Genomic DNA, 7,125 nt, shown 5'->3' with positions numbered 1-7,125 from the left:
GCTAAAAAAACTAATGCATGTGTTGTTTTAGTATGGTTTTTGATGTGATTTTATTATTATTAGTCATTTTGTGTCGTCTTGTATTTCCATTATAATTATAGGATCTAAGATGCTCTTCAGCTGTGTTTTTCTTTAAAAAAAACCTAGCTCGGTAAGTACGAATCACAAAATATAAACCGCAAACCCACTAAGATTTGGGAAAATTATACTTAATCCTGATAATTATTACTACCATCCAACCAGTGTAATCCCTCAATTCATTTATACTAGTTGACCCGTTGCGCCAAATGGCGCAGAGACCCGCTAAAGCCATGTTGTCGATGAAAATAGTTTCATTTGCAAGTACCATGTGTTAAATCATGATATATTGAAAATATGTTTATCACGTTGTTGAATCTGAGTTTGGAAAAAGAAAATATGTGTATAACATGTACAGACCAACTAAGGAAGCATTGTTTTTCACCTGAAAAAAAAAGAAGAAGAAGCATTGTTTTAGTTTGAAAATATGGTCTTCATGATGAGAAACCTAAGTTTAAAAAACATATTTGTATAAGATGTATAGACCAGCTATGGATGTGTTCTTTTACCAGTGCTTGCACCAAACTTTAATTTTTCATATGCACGAAGAAACAAAAAAACTCTTTGTGTTGTGCATATGGAGGCATAGGTATTTGAATTGCCCATATGTTACCAGGCCCAACCCACGAAAAACAATGTGTGTGGCCCGTCAGGAGTAGAATAAGAAGCGGCAGGGACTGCATCCACCGAGCCTGTTCATCCCCTTTTCTTCCTCGGTTCCCCAGCTGGGCGAGAGAAGCGTTTCCAGAGAGGCATACTCAACTGGTGAGATTTCTTCTTCCTTTGATTTCGGGTTTCTCTGCGTGCATGGATTTAGTTCTCATTTATCCAGCTCTTGCATTTTTTTTCCTCTTTCTGTGGTGATTTTTACTCCTCCTGTGTCCTTTTTTAGGCATGGTAGATCATGTGTTGTAATTTTTTCTATTTAGGGATGTTGTATAGGATGCAAATAAACCCTTGTAGTTATTCCAATGGTTATTGGTGTATAGGATGATTAGGTTGCGATTCGATCTTTCTTTTTCAGCCCCATTTCCATGGATATATGTTGTGCCAGATTTATACGTTAATGTGTCTTCATTAGACTGTTTTGATTCAAAATCCATGATCCCGTAGGTTTGTCCCACGGCTGAGCATGATGGGATCTCCTGTGGATATTAGTTCTGATGAAAGGGCTGACAGTAGCTCCGACGAACGTCCGGACAACATCTCAGATGAAAGTGCTGATAGCTCCGCATACGCGAACTCTGATGAAGGGGTGTAATTGAGATCTGATGAAGTACACCAGCTCTGATGAAGGCGCGTACACGAACTCTGCTGAAGGTAAATTTATACATATGGCTCTGAGCTAGATAGTTTCTACCCTGGGAGCCTTTGGTATGTATGTCAATATAAAGTTAGGCTCATCTGGATTGATTATCTTGAAAGTTTAGTATGTGTCACGATGAGTATTGAAGTTTACTATGTGTCTCTGATGGAGGCATCGACGGTACCATATGTTGCTTGAAATAGGAGAACATCACTGTCGTCAATAGAAGAAGAATGTGTGCTGACACATTAAGTTAGGTCTATTCTTGTTCATTCAATGTAGTGGGTGAGCCCAATTCTAATCTAAAGCCTGGGATCATATGTAGCCAAAGACATGTGAATATGATCATCAACAAAAGAAGTTGACCTTGTACCAGCATAAATAAATTGATTTTGTACGTTCAGTATCTCTATTGCTGTATTTGTTCAGTAATGCTAAAAAGATTCAGCCTTGAGCATTTTTTGTTTTTATAGTTTTCATAAATGTGCAACTTAATTTTGGATCATAGATGACTCGTTGCGCCAAATGGCACAGAGTCCCATTTAAAAACCTGTACGCGTTGAAAATATTTGCAATTTTCAGTAACTTTATTTGTGAGCAAGCACAAAACCATGGCAAGCCTTAAGTATTTGAAAATATTTGACTCTGTTAGTATAAGTAGGTTGTAGCAACTACTTCAAGTAACAATTCAAACCATTTTAGGCAAAAAATGAAGGGCAATTTATCTTTGAATACATATATTTAAGCATGCATATTTCGTTATCTTATTGGAGTAACTTAGAGCCATGTTAGCTGTGACTTCAAAAGGTTTCACCACTCCAAAATCTATCTGAATCCATCACAGTAGATTTTGCATAAGCTTCTACCTTTTTTTTTTTGAGATGGCATAAGCTTCTACCTAATCATCCTAACAACTTCACCTGAGTTGAAATGACCAATCAAACATCTTAAGATCTTTTCAACAACTCACAAAGACAAAAAATGATAGCGGGACACATGGCATGTATACATGTCTTTCCAAAGAATCCTGGAACACCTCTGCTCACATGATTTCGCAATGGTAAAGTCCACGAGTCTTCATTCAAAATTGTTGAGGACCAAACAATGTGGCCACTCCTGATGACCGCATACGTCAACCAGGCCCTCCTGAGCCACATATTTGTTCTTCACAAATGGCATTGAGGTAACATGTCGTTTAATCACATTTGTATATAGGAACACATGTGCATAGTCATATAATGGAGGTTGGCAAATGATAGCTAAAATAGGAAAGGGGCACGTGTATATCTATATCATGAGAATGTAAACCAAATGAATTACTAAGATGGACAAAACAAATAGCAGTCTGTAACACCAGTACATGGAGTAATGGAAAATCAGTTTGGCAAATTGTTCGACTAAACAAATGGCAGTCTATAACACCAATGTATAGAGCAACAAAAACATCAATTTGGCAGCAATGTTCGGTGATGAATAAGGGGAACATGGCAATATTATATGTGTGTGCATAGCCTAGGTAAATCACCCAAACAATGGGAGCATGACAATAATACATAGGTAAAAATAAACTTGCGAAGGAAGATCATCGGTTCTCTTCGGAAATGAAAGGTTCAAACCTCACAACCAGCTAAAATAGCATTCCTTTCTACAGAGGAAATGCTACATATACTTCTCTAGCGGTTGTATATAAGAGCACCACTTCCGCCATCTACTATATTGGAAGCAAAGTGAAGTGGTCTCACTCGTAATAGGCATACCGGAGTTCATGCCCAGGAAGAGAGCCTACACATTCTCTCTGTACATAGCTTTAGTTTCATTTTCAAATGTTTGGATAAGGTTCCAAGATAAATGAAGGATCAGCTATATCTCCTGATTGTCACTATAAAATGATGCAACATGGAGAAGATGCTAGTAACTATTTTGAGGTTTCAAGAAACAAAAACTCTAAAACAAAATGATCTAAAAAGAATCAGGGGAATAATGTGATAATTCATAGGCCAACAACAATATTTATTTGTCTCTCAAATAATTGGCATGCAAGGAGGAAAATAGTAGTCCTTGCCTCATTGGAAACATTGCAGAGATGTGACTCGGAAAATAAGAAACAGATAAAAAACAGAAACATTAATGTCCGGCAAATTCCAGTGCCTGATGAACTGTATACAGCATAATATTTCAAATGTATATGTAAGGCTGATCAAATTTCACCAAAGAAGCATTGGGTCATCCAGAAAATGTGAGCTACCATCTTATTTTGCAAAACCGTACCAAGTTCCAATTCTTACAAATATAGAGGTAACCCAACTTTCACATGCTTAGACTCTTTGACAGCCATGCAACTACATGGCAATTTCTGGTGTGTCGTCAGACCTGTGACATGGGAGTAAAGAGGTAAAGAGAAAGGAGCACTTACCAGAGATTTATCATGGGCTGACTATTGCTGCTACCATAGGATTATTTGGCCCCACCTTTGCAGCTATCTCATCTCACGCTGTTCGTTGACACTGCATATAGTTCAATGGACAGGAACTGTAAAAAAAGAGGTCTAGCTGAAAACTGCATATAGTTCAATGAGTAGTAACTGTAAAAAGAAGCTAACTAATCCGAGATGTCCTTTGTCTTCTGAAAACAAAAATGGGGAAAGTTTCGAGACATGTAACATCGGTTTTGGAAAAGCAATCTGCCGGCATCCTTTCATGTTCAACCCGCAGAAATGATATTAGACAGAGGTCTCGTACTTGATGAATTCACAACTGGTTGAATTCTGTAGATTTGGTCTTCATGATGATAAAAAATAAAGGGAAAATCTATAGACTGTTGTCACAAATCCAGGATAATGTTATCAAGGTTCAGAAAAAGCAAATCATCATATAGTCCACTAAAATGCAGTTATAAAAATACTTTAGAGTTACTACGACTTGTGTGCTTTAGTGTGCTTGTTCGCCTTTCCCGTAGAGTGTTTCTTTATTCAGCTAGTTGATGGACTATTTTTGCAAATTTATTGTACATACTTTACTCATATAAAAAATAAGATACTACATGGTTATTTTCCATTAGTTCGTGTCACAACTCATGACAACATTACTGAGGATATATATACTAAAAACCTATAAAGTTTCTAGCTAAGTCGTCAAATGGCTAATCTACATGGACTGGAAACGGAATCACGCTTGATGCTCAGTCCTCAATAATGACTCATATATGTAGGTAAGACCAGACTATCTCGGTCCTTATTTACAAGATCAAATCTCACAATTTATGCTGAGTACAACCTGCTATAAATATAGCATAAGGGGCACATACCCTGAATATATGAGCTATTTGTAATTGCCCAGTCCCTTGCTTTAAGACCATTTTATATAAATTCATGGTAAACCTCAAGATTGGTCAAGCCCAGTTTAGTTACAAATGCAATGCACTTCCCACAAATACGGCTTAAAAATGTCAATCTAGCACTAATGATCTGGACTGGGTATTAGAGATAAATTATATGAGTATAAGTTATCTAGAGCAGAAATTCAGTATAGATACTTCTCTGCTGAGTGGACGCAAGGACGAGCAAAGACAAAATTGAACGGTGTTGAGAAGTTGAACAGCTGGGCCACCAGTCTGCCACAGTTCTTGGGCTCAACAGCTTAGTCAAAGGTGACGACAGGAGCAGAACAATCCTAGTAGATATCAATTTTCATAAACTCATGCTTCTAAGTAGATCAATCCAAATCATGTGCATACATGACAAATAGCAAAGCAAGTATAAAGTAAGAAAATAAGATCCAAAGTAGACCAATGCATACTGATTGGCAACAATACTCACAGTTAGTACCATGCATAGTGCATAATGCACCCAGATAATAAAGAAGAGACCAAATCTCTATGAACTTTTTATACTGACAAAAGCAGAGTTGAATGCTCAATTAAAAACCTTTGTAACCTAAAGAGGACTGGTGGTGAATCAAACCTAACATTGACGTTGTTGTGAATTATCATCTAAATCTTGCTAACTCAGAAGGGAATAACATTAAGTATGATGCAGACATGTATGAAAGCAAATTTAATCCATATATCGAACAACTTTGCATAGCACATTGACCAATCAAAGAGAGTGTTAAGTACCTGAAGAAGGGAAGATTCCGAATCAAATCAATTCCCTTACTATCAATCGCACTTGCTGCAATTTTTTCTGAGTACTTCATCTCGCTACGTTGGACGATGCAGCTTCACTGAAATTGACAGAGAGCGGATAGAAATCAGGTGGCCAAAATATGTACAGGAGATCGAAACCTAGGGAATAAGAGAAAGTATGTAGATGCAAATCTGAACCACCTCAAGGTCTTTCTCCTGCTGCTCCGGTGGGCAACCCTCCCTCAACCGTTGACCCCGCCCGTATTAGACGCTCCACCAACCCCTGCTGCTGCTTCTAGAGGCGCAAGATTCGCCATGGCCTTCTTTCCCGGCCCAGACGAGGGAGGTTCGTGCGACGGTGGCTGACAAGGGAGTGAGGATGGAGGAGGAGGGAGTGGACCGGCAGCTGTGGTGCCAAGGACGGAGGAAGCACGAAGCAGGGATGGAGGCAGAGGCAGCGCCTCCTATGGTGCAGAGGAGGTGAGGACGCGGTGGCGCGACGAGTCGACCAGCCAACCGCCGCGGGGAGGAGGATGGTGTGCGAGGCATCCCCCTTCTCCTCCCCCCTGCTTCTTGTCCTCCTCGCCAGCCACCTCCTTCGCCCTGTCGTCCGCATCCTCCCCCTCCACTCCTCCGCGAAAACCCCGCTGCCCTGCTCTCGCACGACGGCGACCTGCGCCCAATCTGGAACCATGGCGGCATGGAAGAGGAGAAGAGGAGGTGAGCGAAGAGGCAAGGCCGTCGGCGTAGGGGAAAGGAGAGGAGGCGGCTGCTGTGGGGATCGGGGAAAAGGGGCTAGGGTTCAGCTGGTGTGGGATGAGGGGATTGGGCAAGGACGTCAATGCGGCTCGTGAGGAGTGATTGGGCAAAAATCTCCCGCACATGCGCGGGGCTGACCCAGCCAATGCGAGCTGGAGGCGAGCCCATCCGTCATTGGACACGAAAAACAACTGTGAGGTGAAAAAGTTTTGACCGTAAAGAAAATATCCAACGATCCAGACGCACCAAAGGCCAGATCGGACGGCCATAAAGGGCTGCGCGCGAGGGAGCCTTCTGGAGGCGAGTTGGCTAGCCTCATTATAAGTTTAAACAAACTAGATCACGATTGCGCGCGTTGCTGCGCCCGTATATTTTTTAAAATTTTAAAATATTGTGTAAACATTTGAAAAAATATATATCAAGAAAACAAAGTTACATAAAGGATAATTTAATCATTCACATAATGGGAGACTTTCTGCCCCATTATACTGTTTCTTAATTTATATATATGAGATAGGCATCCCAACCTCACCAACTGAGAGACACAAAAACAAAGAAATTGACTATGTCAACGCCACCTCCAAAGAAGCATACATATAGGATTAACGAATCATCCACCGTTTATTTGCAGATAATCTATATACGGATACTTCTTACCATGCCTGACTTAACCCTAAAAGGCTAGGAATGTCCGCATGTGCAGCACACATTAACCTCAAAATTTTCCATAGTGATCAAGAATATCACAATTTAGCTCAACGGGTGGGTATAGAAGTTTTTCCCAGGACAAATAAGTAATAGGCTTGTATCCAAAAAAAAGTTTAGAGACTAAAGCACGAGCAATGCTCACAGGGGCTTTT

General features: G+C 40.2%; 1 long non-coding RNA gene across 1 annotated transcript; it reads right to left on the bottom strand.

Annotated features, from left to right (window-relative positions):
* Window positions 1–2,227: 2,227 nt before the first annotated feature.
* Window positions 2,228–6,342, bottom strand: LOC119303990. The gene is made up of 3 exons (XR_005148038.1): window positions 5,708–6,342; window positions 5,498–5,604; window positions 2,228–3,888 (listed from the first exon to the last, which is right to left on the bottom strand). It is a non-coding gene; the product is annotated as an uncharacterized LOC119303990 (long non-coding RNA).
* Window positions 6,343–7,125: the final 783 nt, after the last annotated feature.

Source organism: Triticum dicoccoides, chromosome 5A (assembly GCF_002162155.2).
Source record: "Triticum dicoccoides isolate Atlit2015 ecotype Zavitan chromosome 5A, WEW_v2.0, whole genome shotgun sequence".
NCBI lineage: Eukaryota > Viridiplantae > Streptophyta > Magnoliopsida > Poales > Poaceae > Triticum > Triticum dicoccoides.
Note: the sequence above shows the minus strand (reverse complement) of the source record. Positions and strands in the feature narration are given on the sequence as shown.